Below are 16773 nucleotides of genomic sequence, written 5' to 3' on the forward strand. Positions count from 1 at the left end.
ACAGCATTTGCTTAAATGAATTCTCATAAATGTTTATTTGCGTATGATCTCTCAGAAGTTTGTAGAATGACTCCTAATGAAGAAACAAAAAATAAACATATGAGCCCATTGATGACAGCTAAAAAATACACTGTAAAAAAAAAAAGTTACCTGGTTGCCTTAAAGTTTTGAGTTCATGGAAATTAAAAATTTGAGTTAATGCAATGAACATTTTTGAGAATCGACAACCTTTATTTAAATATTATAAAAATATTTTGTAAGCATATCGGGTAATTGTGTGTGTTTTATTTGTGATGATGCAGTGAAACATAGCCAAATTGTGCTATTTTCATGATTTATCACATTTTATGTGGTTCAGATACAATAATATTTTGAGTTTCTATTTATTAAACCAATTTCCTTCATTGTATCAACTCAATGTTTTAATTTCAATAAACTAAAAATTTAAAGGTAACCAGGTTACTTACATTTTTAAGTTAAACCAACAATATTTTTTTACAGTGTAGATGCTAACAGCATTCTCAGATCATTTGTCTTGGTAGAACTTGATGAGAAGTATGAGTTCATACTGAGCTCTTTTACTTTAGATAACATTATTTTGGCACAACTGCGCAGACTTTAAGACATTTGTGTTTTTGTTTTGTTTTTTTAATAGAGAAGAAATGCAAGATTGGAGTCTTTTCCCATACGCAAGCAGGAGATTGTATTAGAAGATATTAAAGAGCTCTCATGTGTGATGTTTCTTCTAGGTCTCATAGCCGAGAGGTCTTCAGCTCTGGTGTCTGGAGATGCGAGATGGATATGGGAGGGGAGGCGAATGAAAAGTGATTGAGATACACAACGTCCTGCTGTCAGCGCCATGCTGTGAAACCACAGGAGGTCAATCCTTCAAATCTCAGATGCGATCTCAAGAACAGGGCTATAAACATTTACCAGGTGGGAGGCACCCTGTGTCTAAACTTATATGCTAATGACCACACACACCTTCACTGAATACAGCATGCAGAGACAGATAAAGCATCTTCAGATACTATACAGGCTATTGAAACACACACACAAACAACATTCATCAATATTCTGCTCAATACCCGTAGTAAGTCATGGGGGCATGTGGCGCACCGGCCCCGTTTCCTGACAATGACCTGACATCTGTGTCACCGGTAGAGTATGCTGTCAAAGTGAATTATATGAAGCTGTTTTGTAACAATTAATTAAGTCGATTATAAAAGACACATGTTCAATAATAAGACTAACCCAATATGAACACAAATCTATACAACTGCTAAAGTCAATGCTGCTGGATTTTCCCCGGGAATCAAACCCATTAGCCTAGTGTTGTCGGCTCCATGACCTAAAGAAACGCGAAACATTTAAAAATGAGATAAATATGCAAATCTACCTTAAAACGCATCACTGACATGTGATTTCATCGCTTTCAGACAAGTTTAGGGTTAAAAGGAGACAACAACCAGATGGAATACACACGTTTAGTGTTCGTTTGCACATGCAGACAAACATTTACGTGTGGTTTTTCGCATGGTTGTGTTATCACGATCATCGCTGGCAACTTGATTTGACAATACAAGTAGCAACATTGTGTTGCAGTTGAAACAACATCATGACGCTCTCGCGTGTATTTTATAATAATCCGCATCAAAAGCAGCTTCTTTGATGCTTCTCTAAACAAAAGGAGAAATTAGAAAACAGATCATTATAAAAGCGTTATATTGCTATCAGCTGCTTGCATGCATACTGGAAGCCTTTGAAGCTGATATACATACTGTAAAATCAATTACAAACAAGACGGATTGTCGACAAGAAGTGCGGTCTTTTGATCAAAACAATTTGCCCTTGGAAACACTTTTGATGAATCTGATTTATTAAAATATACAAATAATCAACACGTTTGTCCACGAGTCTCTCATTACGCTCTGCTTGAGAATGGATGCATCATTGCTTCTATTGTGTGAACTCAAACTCATGACAGCTAACCTGTAAATGCACTGGACTCTGGTGTAATTCTCTGACCTCCCCTTAAGGCACACTTTTGACTTTTGACCAGTGTTACAGTGCAAGGCCACCGGCAAAAGGGTGGAAAACGTGCACATAGTTTAAACAGAGCTCAACCTGTTATTGCTGCTGCCGATATTACAAGTTACTCAGCCTTTTCACCAGTACACCAGCACTAATTGTAGGGACAGTCCGTCTGAAGTAACCCAGGATTACGTATCTTGCCCAAGGGCACATGAGATTCTGACCTCTCCAGCTACTCGGTTACGGCTTCAGCTCTTCTGAGGACTAAAACTATTACTTGTTTGGATATCCAGATTCTTTAACAGTGTGTCAGTATTTCTGAAGGCCAATGAAACATCTTTACCTCAAACTGGTTGCATAACATCTCACCGGATTGGACAAGTGCCAAATGCAAGTAAAAGTTGGATTTGGCAACTTCTTTTTTTAGTAATTACAACATACACTGTTCAAAAGTTTGAGGTCAGTACGATTTTTTCAAAGAAATTAATACTTTGATTCAACAAAAATGCATTTAATTGATCAAAAAGGACAGTAAAGACTTCTATATTTTAAATAATTGCTGTTTCTGTATAAATGTATCATGGTTTCCAAATGTTTTTAACATAATGATATGATAATAATCAATAAAATCTTTCCTGACCAGCAAATCATCATATTAGAATGATTTCTAAAGGATCATTTGACACTGAAGACTGGAGGAATGGTGCAGAAAATTCAGGAATAAATTACATTTTTAAATTGATTAAAATATAAAACAGGTATTTTTAAAATGTAATAATATTTCACAATATTACTGCTTTTTATTGCACTGTTGAGCATGAGACACATCAAAAACATTTTAGAAAATATTACCAAGAAACTCTGCAGTGCATCATCTAAGAGGGGGGGAAATGGTGGTGACATTATTGCTATTATGCCACCATTATACATCATATTTTGACATGGGATTATATATAAAAATATACATTTTATAATATTAAATATTTTAAAAAATGAACTCTCTCAATTTGCAGATGTGGAAAAATTTTTTTATTTGATCCTGCATGTAACATTGGTTTTCTCACTGTATTTTATTTTATTATTATCATATTTTTTTGCAGTAAACAAGAAAATATAAAATTCTGTTATAAACTCAAGATGGTGCAGGCAAGAGCTTGACATTAACACCTGCTAAATGCGTGTGTATTTCAGCAGTGGCGTGTAACAGTCACTCCTACTAGCCCCTTCGGCAGGTTTTCATTATATATCGATATTGAAATATTCTCAATACTCATTCTTCACAGATACACAACACCTGCTGCGCTTTTTACGCTCTCTCATCTCTCCGACAGCGAGTAACACACAAACCCGAGTAACACAAAACTCCACTCACTCACTAACTCTTTTCATTTGCTCCGGATGAATATTGTCGGTGTCACAGGGCTTGAATTTTGGCGTGGGATTGCGCGTATTGCACATTATTTTACTCATTCCTGCAAATTTTTTGCTCACATCCAAAGAGCGCACACCTCTCAGTACAAATAATTTTTAGATGCTTATTGCACTTAAATAGTCAAATACACAAAATAATGTCAAAATGCCGGTCTTGGCGAGTATTCATGTAAACGCAGTCGGTTATGTTTTAAAGGGTTGGTTCACCCAAAAATGAAAATGATTTCATTAATTACTCACCCTCATGTCATTGGACACCCGTAACACCTTCGTTCAAATGAAGATATTTTTGTTGAAAGCTGACAGCTAAAAAAAGGATTCAGAAAGGCCTCCATTGGCATTCAGTACATTCCCACTCACAAGACCCAAGACCCATAAAGGCACTAAAGACGTCGATACAAAGTCCATCTCACTACAGTGGCTGTACAATAATTTTCCAATGCAAAAAAATCTAAATAACGACTTTATCCACCAAGTTATTGACGTAAACTCGACGCATGTGCGAGAATATGACGCAGATCCACCGTTCGAATACATGACCCAGAAGAGGAGGAGCGCCGCTATCACATGAGTTCACGTCCGAGACCTACACGGAAGAACATAACTTGGCGGATAAAGTCATTATTTAGATTTTTTTTTGCGCACAAAAACTACTCGTCACTTCGTTAAATTATTGTACAGCCACTGTAGTGAGATGGACTTTGTAACAAAGTCTTTAGTGCCTTTATGGGTCTTGTGAGTGGAAATGTCCTAAATGTCAATGGAGGCCTTTCTGAAGCCTTTCTCAGCCATCAGCTTTCAACAAAAATATCTTAATTTGTGTTCCAAAGATGAACGAAGGTCCAACAACATGAGGGTGAGTAATTAATGAAATAATTTTCTTTTTTTGGTGAGCTAACCCTTTAAGTGAACGTAAACAGTTGAGAAAGAAAACACACATGTAACAGTATAAAGAATCAGTGTGTCAGGCCTTAAAGTGACAGCAGCCTAATATTCCTGCTGCCAAATTATGAGATAATATTTTTTTTTTTTAAATCAGCTTACAAACAAATCATTCTCTATAGGGCACAGCTGTTTTGGTCTCGCTGTATTAGCAGCCAATGAGCTCGCTGCTTAATAGTGTTGTAGTCAAGACCACCTAAACCGAGACCAAGACAAGACCAAGACTTTGAAGGGCCGAGACCGAGACAAGACCAAGACTTTGAAGGGCTGAGACCGAGACAAGACCAAGACTTTGAAGGGCTGAGACCGAGTCAAGACCAAGACTTTGAAGGGCTGAGACCGAGTCAAGACCAAGACTTTGAAGGGCCGAGACCAAGTCAAGACCAAGACTTTGAAGGGCCGAGACCGAGTCAAGACCAAGACTTTGAAGGGCCGAGACCAAGTCAAGACCAAGACTTTGAAGGGCCGAGACCAAGTCAAGACCAAGACTTTGAAGGGCTGAGACCGAGTCAAGACCAAGACTTTGAAGGGCTGAGACCAAGTCAAGACCAAGACTTTGAAGGGCCGAGACCAAGTCAAGACCAAGACTTTGAAGGGCTGAGACCAAGTCAAGACCAAGACTTTGAAGGGCCGAGACCAAGACAAGACCAAGACTTTGAAGGGCTGAGACCGAGTCAAGACCAAGACTTTGAAGGGCCGAGACCAAGTCAAGACCAAGACTTTGAAGGGCCGAGACCGAGTCAAGACCAAGACTTTGAAGGGCCGAGACCAAGTCAAGACCAAGACTTTGAAGGGCCGAGACCAAGTCAAGACCAAGACTTTGAAGGGCTGAGACCGAGTCAAGACTAAGACTTTTTTAGGGCCGAGACCAAGTCAAGACCAAGACTTTGAAGGGCTGAGACCAAGTCAAGACCAAGACTTTGAAGGGCTGAGACCAAGTCAAGACCAAGACTTTGGAGGGCCTAATAATTCTTACTCTCCACTCTTGCTAAATTAGGTAAGCACACCTGTGTTCTCATTTCTGAGGTGTTCTGAGTAAATGATTAAACTAAATTTGTTCAGCTTAGTGTTGAACAGATCAGTTCTTATTACCGTCGTTAAAATGATTCGGTTCAAATGAGTCATTCGGTCGTGAGTCGGACATTAGCAGACCCGTTGTGTGTGAATCCCGGCTGTTAGAACATCGCCGAAGGTTTGTCACACAGAAAACACTTCATAACTGGATAGAAATGGTTTCCTGTTTATTTAAAGTATGATTTATGTCAGCTGTTTAGCTGATCAGAGGAGATCAACGTTTTTTGAGCGCAATTCACACCGAGCGGTAATTCAAAACAATTGTCCGAATGCGCAACGTTCAACATGAATTCGGTCTTCTGAACTTTTGATTTAGATTAATATGTGAAGTATGAGAGAGAGCTAATAAGGTGCTTATATTGAAGACAGAGAGAGTGCGTGCGCGGTGGAGTTCTCTGCTCTTTATATGCCTTCAGCTGTGGTCTTGACCGGTCTTGAGACAAAATCCCAAGTCATCTTCGCCCGAGACCGAGACGAGACAGAGTAAAAATGCGGTCGATACGGAGACGAGACCAAGACCTTTAAAAAGTGGTCTCGAGACCAAGACCGATCTTGAGTACTACAACATTACTACTTAACATTCAAATTCTTGCCTATTGGTTGTGCTTTCAGAAAGTCTCCACCTTCCCCAGCTCCACCTGTATAGATCTGATGTGGGTAGCTCATGTAGCCGCGTATGTATTGGCAAAAGCAATTTCTGTGATTGCTCTGCAGCAGAAGCAATACCAGCAGCAGTGTAGCAGATCTATTCTGCCAAGACCAAATACACTAACATTGTCATTTCTGTTACCATGCCAAACACTCAGATAGTTGTCATGACAGAAACATCATTCACAGTATTTCAAACATTTGGGAACCACCATTCTTAGAAATCTTACTTAAAACTGGCTTAATCAACGAGTGAATGAACATAATCTGCGAGTAAAGGACTAGAGACAGCACAGGGCACTTAACAATGAGCCCCACCATTGTCCAGCCGCTCAAAGACAGATCGACACCTGGCTGGACACTTTACAACTGCCTTTGACACGGACAGCTTTGGTCCCGGAGACAATAGTCTTTTTATCATATAAAAAGAAAATCTGTGTCCATTACAAGCACGACCACTGACCTCCTCCAGACACGTGCACACTGTTCTGGAATACACTACAGATATTATGGACAACATGGTCATTCTGACATTTTACCGAAATCGCTCCTGGATTCCAATAACAAGTGTCACCGCGAGACATTTTATAGCCTGTAAACAACTTACAACATCGTTTTCTCCTGAACGAGAACATCATTAAATATTCTGTTCGCTTTATGCTCATAATGATAATCAAACAAACTGCGTGCTGCTAAATAAAACTCTGTTTTGCACCTTGTACATGAAAGCCCGGAGCCCTGTTGGCTTTCATCCACGCGTTCTGTTTGTTGTTCAGCTTCTATCATCTTTGTCAATAAGAGCTATGATCTCGCATTAGCATGCGTCCGGCGAAGGGAAATGGATAAAAGTGGCATAGCGTTGCCATGGCGACCACATAAATGGCTCTGAGGCCGAACAATGGACAGCTCTACAGGCCCAGGTCCTGAGAGCCTCTTTCTTCACCATCCACATCTGTTGCCCCACATTCTGAATTATGGGATGTTCTGCCGAGTTTTTTTTTTTTTTTTGTGCCGGCCACCCTCTTTGAAAACTGCTGTCTGCTGTGGAAATCAGCCAACTTCTGTTTTCTCAACAAAAGAAAACTCAGTAATCTTACTTGTGTCTCTTGTATAGCTTCAGAAAAAAACATAACAGTGTCTCAAACTGTGCTCCAAAAACTGAAAAAATCAAATTTGAGAGATTACAACATGAACTCAGACATTTCATTTGTCCAAGACCAAGAATCCAAGAATTATCGAAACATTTTTCTAGCTCTATATTCAAGTTTTTGCACCCGTGTGTTTCATATTTCACATATGGAATTAAGTAAAATATACTTGACAAAGTTAAAACAAACGAAAGACAAATCCAGTAAAATCAACAAAGAAAAAAAGGGAAAATCTTATTAAAACCAAAATTATATGCATGCACTGACAACCAACCATATAAACATTTACGATGCCAGATAGTCTGCTTTCTGCTGAATCTGTAATTTTGGTCAAATGCTGGCTATTTTTGCTGTGTATAAAACAAACAATATGCTTCCAAATGATTATTTGTATATGTAAATATGCACTCCATTAATGATAAGACAAGCTGTTGTGGGGGAAAAATCATACCCGTTACAGTAGTAGTTCTCCCTGCCACCATGTTTAAAGTTTATGGCACACCCATCTTTTGGGTATCAAAATAATTTCCCAACTTCCCAGTGGTAAACACAACATCAGAGGGCGTTCATGTGCAATTTTTAACATATTTACCATGTCATATGAAAGCAGCCTTAATAACGTTGATACTTTATGCTTTCATTTCCACAAGCTTAAATTGAGTTCTTAAATTCTTGCCTGAACTAAAGGATTAGAAATGACATTTGTTTTTTTCTGTAGTATTTATTTCACCACAGAATCACCACAGTTCCTCTCTTCCCAGTCATTCATTATACGTTTGGTTAAGTTCCTGTCTCTATGAAGCCCCTCCTTCTGAAAAGCACAATGTGCTCTGATTGGTCGGCTGGATCAGTGTGCTCAGTGTCAGATGTCGCCCATAGGATTCTGAAGTGCCGTTTTGAAGCGTAAAGTATAGAGACGAGCTATCTTGGCAATGTGTCATCGCGTGTCACGTCCGGATAACAGAAAATGGGCAAAGAGGCGGGATGTGGGCGGAGCTTAGGTGACGCAATGACTAACAGACAGCGGATAAATGGCTATCCACCTGTCACTCAAAGTAACCATGCCCTTAATTATGCAGAACTTTAAGGCTTTATATAATGTAAACGAAAGAGTCATAAAAAAAATTCACCCCCCTCACAGTTGTGATGAAGGGCAAAATTAGCCATTTAGACCAAAACCACAATTTTTATATTATGTTTTTTTCTGCTGTAAATTTGGGCATTTTTAAAGGCCCACTGAAATCAAAATGGAAGTTTTTTAGCTTTTATTCTGACAATGTCCGCCTTAAAGTTATGAATAAGCTGGTGTGTTCCAAAACAATGACAACATTCGGATTTAGGAGATATAAGCTTTCAACATTCTCTCACTTCTGTTCAAACGAATTACAGATTTTGATGACATCATCGCAGACTTCACCTTCTTATCAAATCTTCTGTCCAATCAAATGCTCTCTAGAATCTAAAGCCCGCCCCCTACGCTGCTGAAGTTGCGGCTGAAATTGGTCAGTTTTTAACACATTTACTCATTTCTACAACAGCACATAGCACATTATATATGTGATAGGAAATGATTCAGTGTAAATATGCTTTCAGTTGAGATGAATGAAGTCTGTTTTCACGTTAGTTTCAGCAGTGCTGAAACTAACAGCAGCGCACACACAGTCTAGACCAGAGCCGTTGACTAGAGACACGAGAGCGCAGCGCGGATCAAATGCGCGAGTTGGCGCAGATAACAATATCTGACCCATTTAAACTCCACACAGAATGCTGTATTTCTAAACGATATAGAGATTATGAGGATAATCGGTTAGAGGAAACTGGCTTTACCAAACAGAAAGGCTCTAGTCAAACTGACACGGTGTATTAACGGAATGCTATTGGCTGTTTCAAAAAAGGGGAGGAGCTGCTAACAGCAGGAGCCATTTCAGGGGAAATCACGTCAACACATTGAATAATGCGGAACATTTCAAGGCACTTCAGCGGGCCTTTAACAGGAGGCTCAATGAGATTCTCTAGTCTCTAGTGGCCAGTCGAGGAATTACAGTTTAAGTCACTTCCGTATTGGCTTCAACAGAAACTGGGGAGGTTGCCACTTGGTTTCAACACACTAATAACTAACTCAACCAGGACTATTGTGATGTGTTCGATCCTGGAAGAAAACTGATGCGTTTCTGTGAGTTCAGAAAAGGTATAGTGCGCACTGATGTAGAGAATATCTCCCTTTGGAGTGACTTTGTGCTTTGTAACTTTGCAGAGCTTTTTCATGCAGCAACATTACACACTAAAGAAAGTCGAATATGTAAAAAACAGAACCAGACATCTTTAAACAGATCATAACTATGACCTCTGTCACCTGATCAACCTCTGAGCACTAAAATGCTCCTCTGGGATGTTCTGCCTAATGCAGCATCTCCATCAGCCCTTTCTGAAGTTATAAATGGTAGAGACACTAGGCAACCACGGGGGTTGTGAACAGGGTAAAATTACAATATGCAAACAGTGTGGCTGCGGTCTGTGGCCGTGTGTCTAACCTCAGTTTACCTGCTAGTGTATCACTGGGGGATGTTTATGTACCACAGGAAATCCAACCCACTTCAGCGGTCAGCAGGGTTTACGCAATCACACTGACCAAAATATCAAATCGAAGGCTTTTAGACCTATTGTTTTTGGGATGCAAGCCGGTTGACGGGCAGATGTCGAAGTGATGCATGGAGACGTGTTCGAACGGATTAGGTATCTGCGCAGTTTTTCATGTGTAAATGAAATGTGAATGTGACTATTCTAGCAACAGGTTTTTGATGTGGCCATATGAGATGAGAATCACAGCAACAATGACCTGCAGCCACGGTCAATTCAACAGCAGTGACTGAAGCTTTTGTCCTTGCGCTATCCAGCTGGACAACGGCTTATATAAGAGAGAGAGAGACACTGAAAAAAAAGAAGAGATACAAAAAGTCAGAGTGAAAGAAAAACACAAAGATAGGATGGGAGGGGAAATCCAATGTAGGTTCTATCAGACGTGAATGTTCACTCCTGTGAAGCAGCAGGCAACCACAAAAAGTAGATGTACCACCTGTTTGCGTCTTTATATACTGCTTTACTATAATCGAAAGGTGCAATAAAGGCCCGGGGGTGTATTCACAAAACATCTTAAGGCTATAGTTCCTAACTTGCTGAATTAGAATATACTGGCGTGTCAGTCATCATTTTTAGCACTCCTAAAAAGAGTATCACAAATCATTTTAGTGAGTTCAAAATAAGCATATTTGGTGTGCCGCCTTAGAGGATAAAGGGCTCTGAGCTTGCAAATTAACCCAAACCCAGAGTACTCCTCCCTATCCCTGGCGGACCCAGAGTGAGGAGTTTGGGGTGGCGGAGAGGTGCAGAAAACTGTTGAGGTATCTAGGTGAGTTGGCTGTGTGTATATGCCTCCTCTCAATCTGATTCGATAGACCATTTGAACATGCTCCTCCTGAAGTTTGTTTATAAAACATAATTTGTCAAATTAAATACTGCAGTCTTTTCGAGACGTGTAAGAGGCTGACAATTAGCTGAGCATACAGACAATCCAGAAAGTATTCACAGCGCTTCACTTTTTACATATTTTGTTATGATACACATCCTTATTCCATAATGGATTAAATTAAATATTTTTCTCAAAATTCGACAAACAATAGCCTATAATGACAACGTGAAATATATATATATATATATATATATATATATATATATATATATATATATATATATATATATATATATATATATATATATATTTTTTTTTTTTTTTTTTTTTTTTTTTTTTTTTTAAATCACATGTACAGAAGTATTCACAGCCTTTGCCATGACACTCAAAATTGAGTTGAGGTGCTCCTGTTTCCACTGATCATCCTTGAGATGTTTCTACAACTTGACTGGAGTCCACCTGTGGTAAATTCAGTTGATTGGTCATGATGTGGAAAGGCAAACACCTGTCTATATAAGGTCCCACAGTTAACAGTGCATGTCAGAACACAAACCAAGCCATGGAGTCTAAGGAATTGTCTGTAGACCTCCGAGACAGGATATTATCAAGGCACAGATCTGGGGAAGGGTACAGAAACATTTCTGCAGCATTGAAGGTCCCAATGAGTACAGTGGCCTCCATCATCAATAAAAATGAAAAAAGTGAAGAAATGGTGGTGGCAGCATTATGCTGTGGGGATGTTTTTCAGCGGCAGGAACTGGGAGACTAGTCAGGACTGATGAAAAGGTGAACGCAGCAATTTAGAGAGACATCCTTGATGAAAACCTGCTCCAAAGTGCTCTGGGCCTCAGACTGGGGTAAAGGTTCATCTTCCAACAGGACAAAGACCCTAAGCACACGGCCAAGATAGCAAAAGAGTGGCCATGACAATTCTGTGAATGTCCTTGAGTGGCCCAGCCAGAGCCTGGACTTGAACCCGATTGAAAATCTCTGGAGAGATCTGAAAATGGCTTTGAACCGATGCTCCCCATCCAACCTGATGGAGGTTCTGCAAAGAAGAAGGGCACAAAAATGTGTCAAGCTTGTAGCATCATTCTCAAAAAGACTTGAGGCATACTTACTTGTGTGTGTTTTTTATACATTTGCAAAGATTTCAAATAAACTTCTTTATGGTGGTCATTATGGGGTATTGTTTGTAGAATTTTGTGGAAATTAATTAATTTAATAAATTTTGGAATAAGGCTGTAACATAATAAAATGTGGAAAAAGTGAAGCGCTGGGAATACTTTCCGAAACAACTGTATTATTATTATTATTATTAATTGCAGATATAATATAACAATAATTAAATATTAAAATGAAATAAAAATCACTATCCTATAATAATGATAATTTATTGTATATTATTATTATTATTATTATTATTATTATTATTATTATTATTATTATTATTATTACCATTCTGGTTTTTGGGGGCAGGAGAGAATGGGCAAAACATTTAAAACATTTGGTGGCAAAAAAATGACAATGCCAAAATTGCACTTTTCACTTTTAAGTTGTATATTTGACCCAGAATGTTCCTTTACCAACAAGCCTAACCTACACTTTCTTATTTTTCCTCGTCACGCTTCCAGATGTTCACAAACTCGCTTAGCAAACGCAAGTCACCTCAAACACAATCGCTCTGTCCCAAGCCTATCACAACTAATTACATTTCTTCAGCAGGTTTTGGACGGCTTATCGAGTTCTGTCACGGTCAACGTGTCTTCACCTCCGAGCTCCAGATGTCTTTACCGCCACAGCGCTTCAAACGGATCCGCTTTAGCTTAGCCACGAGGAACCAAGCCGTGAAGGAAGCCTCACCTCCGGGCATCCATATTGATCCAACAAATTTGCCACAAATCATTTTACAAATGCCTGGCGGGGGGCTATAGAAGTGAGTGGAAATGCTCCCATTCAGACTCGCTATGCTCCTGTGGAGACTGAATCCCGGTGCCTGGCTTGTTGGAGTGTGCTGACAGGCTCTGATCCCCCGACCATCTGTGGGGTGGGCTGGCCCGCGTTCAGGAGCCCTTTGTGTCCTCTGAAGCTTGGTGAATTCAACAGTAACTAAAAATTAGAAAGCAGAAAGCACAGCAAAGAAAGGAGCTGGCAGACACCCATAGTTCAATCACAGGCCATTCAGAAGATTAGCATAAAGAGACAAACCAACCGCAGCGTGCACGAACGGAAAAGCCATCCTGATGGTTTCGCGACTCCCGACGCCATTAAAGATCGTTAGGAAAAAGTTGAAGAAGCGACTAATGAAACACACATTTTGGATACGCACTAAACGGTCAGCGTTTCAGACCCTTGACTTCACTGTACGCTACTTAGCAAATGGATGGAGAAGTTATCACAAACCAGCTGTGTAGTTGAAAGTCAAGAGACTAATCGGAAGTCATTTGGGATGTGCTTTCGCTAGAGGCGGTCCTTTGAACGAGCTCAAACAGGATACTGGGATTGGACAGGTGTAGTGGAGACGTAGGCAGCTGGAGACACTCGTGGGCCGCAGATGTGCGCTGCCGCAGTGCTGAGGGTCACTGGTGTGACCGGGCTCGGCTGGTGGCCGCTGCTCTTTAGAAAAAAGATGGAAAAGAGTTAGCTGATTTGGCCAGTCAGATTCAGGAGTCTCTGATTATTCATTAATCTTAATTGTTCCCAGTGCACAGCCATTCACGGTTGCCAGTAGCTGGAGGGATGACATGCAGTCTTCGTTTGCTATTGGAAAAGAGGAATTACTAAAGAAAAGTGATACTTGCCCCTGCAAAATTTGCCACCATGATGCTGAGGTGCCGTTGTTGCCAGAATGTGCTATGCTGTTGCTAGGGTTTTCTAGGCGTTTTTTTAGGATGTTGCCATTTCATTACTATGGTGTTGTAAGTGTACTTTAGCATGTTGCTATGCTGTTGCTAAGGTGTTCTAAGTGTTTTTAGCACTATGCCATTGGTGTAGTGTTGTAAGTGTATTTTAGCATGTTGCTATGCTGTTGCTAAGGTGTTCTGTGTTTTTTTTAGCACTATGTTATTACTATGGTGTTCTAAGTATAGGCTATTTTAGCATGTTGCTATGCTGTTGCTAGGGTATTTTTTTTAGCAATTTCCCATTACTATAGTGTTTCTAAGTGTATTTTAGCATGTTGCTATGATGTTTCTAGGGTGTTGTAGGTGTTTTTTAGCACTATGTCATTACTATGGTGTTGTAGGTGTATTTAGCACATTGCTATGTTGTTGCTAGGGTGTTGTATGTGGTTTTATAGCACTATGACATTGCTGTGGTGCTTCTTAATGGATTTTTTAGCATGTTGCTAGTGTGTTGTAGGTTGTTTTTAGCACTATGCCATTATTTTGGTGTTGTAGGTGTATTTAGCACGTTGCTATGTTGTGTCTAGGGTGTTCTAGGTGGTTTTTTAGCACTATGCCATTACTATGGTGGTGTAGGTGTATTTAGCACATTACTTTGTTGTTTCCAGGCTGATCTAAGCATTTTTTCATAGCACTGTGCCACTAGTGTGGCGTTTCTAAGTGCATTTTAGCATGTTGCTATGCTGTTACTAGGGTGTTGTAGTTGGTTTTTAGCACTATACCATTACTATGGTGTTTTAAGTGCATTTAGTACGTTGCTACGCTGTTGCTAGGGTGTTCTAGGTGTTTTTTCTAGCACTATACCATTACTATGGTGCTTTAAGTGTATTTAGCATGTTGCTAGGATGTTCAAGCTAGGTGGTTTTAGCACAGCTTACTATATGGTTGCTATAATGTAAGCAAAAAGTGCTGAAGTGAAAGAGTGAAAAGCATAGAAAAGTGAGGGTTTGAACCAAGATTTAAATACTTAAAGCTTAAAGTAGAGGTTTGAACAAAACATGAGCATTAGCAATACTGATGCTTGCATTAGGAAACACCATTAATAAATCCCTACTCAGTGCTTAACTACAAATACAATCCGTCATAAGTTGAGAATTTAAACTGAAAATAAACAGTAACTTACAAAGGAAAGATAATGTATTCTGCAATATCACATTATGATACACCAGACATTAAACAGTGTTATACTACGGAGCTGATGAATGCTCGAATCTGATTGGTTGTTGAACGTTTGAACGTGCACACGTAGGTGTGCAATTATTCTCAGGGAAAAGCGCGGCTAGTTCCAGGCAGGTCTTGACCGCATTACAGTTCCATATAACTCCGCCAAATGAATTCAGTTATTTCAAAGATCCTTACAGCCAACAACAGCAAAAGAACCAAAACACACAACGACAGTGACAATGCAAATAATTATGGTAAACAATATTATTAAAACGAGAAATTATTTCCATATTTTTTTGCCACAAAATTATGTTTTATTATGTATGGAGAGCACATACTTTTTCTTCCGTTCCCTCACCCACTCACACACACGCACATACAGCATGGACACACACTCGCACAGAAATGTGTTAGTGCTGCTCTGATGATTTTATCAGTAAAATAGTTTAATAACTTAAAAGCTACATGACATTTCTCACTTGCTATGTAATAATGTCGCTGTTCTTGAAGTGGATAAACTTACAGTTTCGCTATTAGTAGAGACGCTGATGCCAAACACTGTTGAGAGAAGCACAGACTCAGGTAATTCACACACATGCTTAATCTCTCTCTCTAATAACTGCATTGGTCTGCTATCGATGGCTCAAACCTTAGTTACTAGCTCTAAAATCATGTTTTGGCATTAGCATGGGAGGCTTGGGTTTAGGTGTGTAAGAAATTAGTCCTGCACACAACAGCATTTTAAGGTCAAAAACCTGACAAATGTCTTGGAATGCATCATCTGAACAATGCCTTGATGTAACCATAGTATAAGCGAAATAATTAACTTCGGGCCATTGAATTATCAGACAATAACGGTACATCCAACGCACTGTCCTGACCACATTACCACCTCGGGTGTGCATTATTTTCTAATAATTCAATGAACTGGAGTCAATTATTCCTTTCTTATTTCATTGTAAATTCATGCAAGTGTATATTGTATACTGATATGTTCACATGTGTGAAATAATTGAACAGGAAATGACCACCACATGTGTAAGATTTTAATGTATAGGGAAGATGGTGCAATTTGCAGAACAGTTGAACCAGCCCTTAACTCAAATAAATCCCCCAAACCCCCATCTCCCCCTCTCTCCTGTAATAAAGATGTGTGGAAATATGTGTATATTTGTGTAAATGCCCCAGTGATGGAAAGGTAAAGTGTCAGTGAGGAAAGGTAAACAGGAAGTGTGCAGTCTCCCCACAACACACACATACAATCACACACACCAAAATTTTGATTTATATTTACAGGCACAACATGTTTACTCACCATTACACGAAAAGAAGCAGAGTCATCTAAAAAATGGAAAGAAAAAGAGCTTAGTTTATGTGGTTTTTGTGTATTTGTATTCAAATATCAGCAATAACTTGCATCAAATGTTTGCTGTAAATCAGTTTACGCAAATATTTGCATAAGCTTTAAACAAACAGGCCAGCGAGACACAACAGCAGTGTTCCCAACAGCTCGACTCACAGCGGCTCCTCTGTATGTCGGGGGGCCGCATCTCATAACCTCCAACATGTGGTCAGCTCCTATTATTTTAACTGCTTCCAGTGACTTTAGATCCTGGTGACCTCGAAGTGCAATCAAGAACAGGAATGGACACATTAAAAAGCCAAGCGCAGGAAAGCTTAGGTTACCACCCTATGAAGAACAAAGACAAAACAACATTTTAGAAATGCATTTACTCCAACTGCAGTTCCACTCGTGTAAATAAAACAAAGTCATCTAAGTATTTAAACAAAATCAGGGTGATTAATTAATTGTGGTTTTGTGTTATTAAATGTTTTAGTGTAACATCAACTTCTATAGAAACCATAATGCATTAAGGAAAGGAAAATGCGATAATTTTTGAAGTTAAATTGCAATTAAAATATGACAAAAAAACAGAAAACAAACAGTAATGAGGCCTATTAT

The 16773-nt window shown here is 39.3% G+C and overlaps 1 protein-coding gene across 1 annotated transcript in view; it reads right to left on the reverse strand.

Annotated features, from left to right (window-relative positions):
• sall4 (spalt-like transcription factor 4) overlaps positions 1–16500 on the reverse strand; it is a 39476-nt gene extending 22976 nt beyond the window's left edge. Inside the window, exons 1-2 of the mRNA XM_067445635.1 lie at positions 16330–16500; positions 16126–16151 (exon numbers count right to left, since the gene is read on the reverse strand). The gene's annotated coding sequence lies outside the window, so the exon portion shown is untranslated. The remainder of the gene's footprint in view (positions 1–16125; positions 16152–16329) is intronic.
• Positions 16501–16773: the final 273 nt, after the last annotated feature.

Source organism: Pseudorasbora parva, chromosome 6 (genome assembly GCF_024679245.1).
Source record: "Pseudorasbora parva isolate DD20220531a chromosome 6, ASM2467924v1, whole genome shotgun sequence".
Lineage (NCBI taxonomy): Eukaryota > Metazoa > Chordata > Actinopteri > Cypriniformes > Gobionidae > Pseudorasbora > Pseudorasbora parva.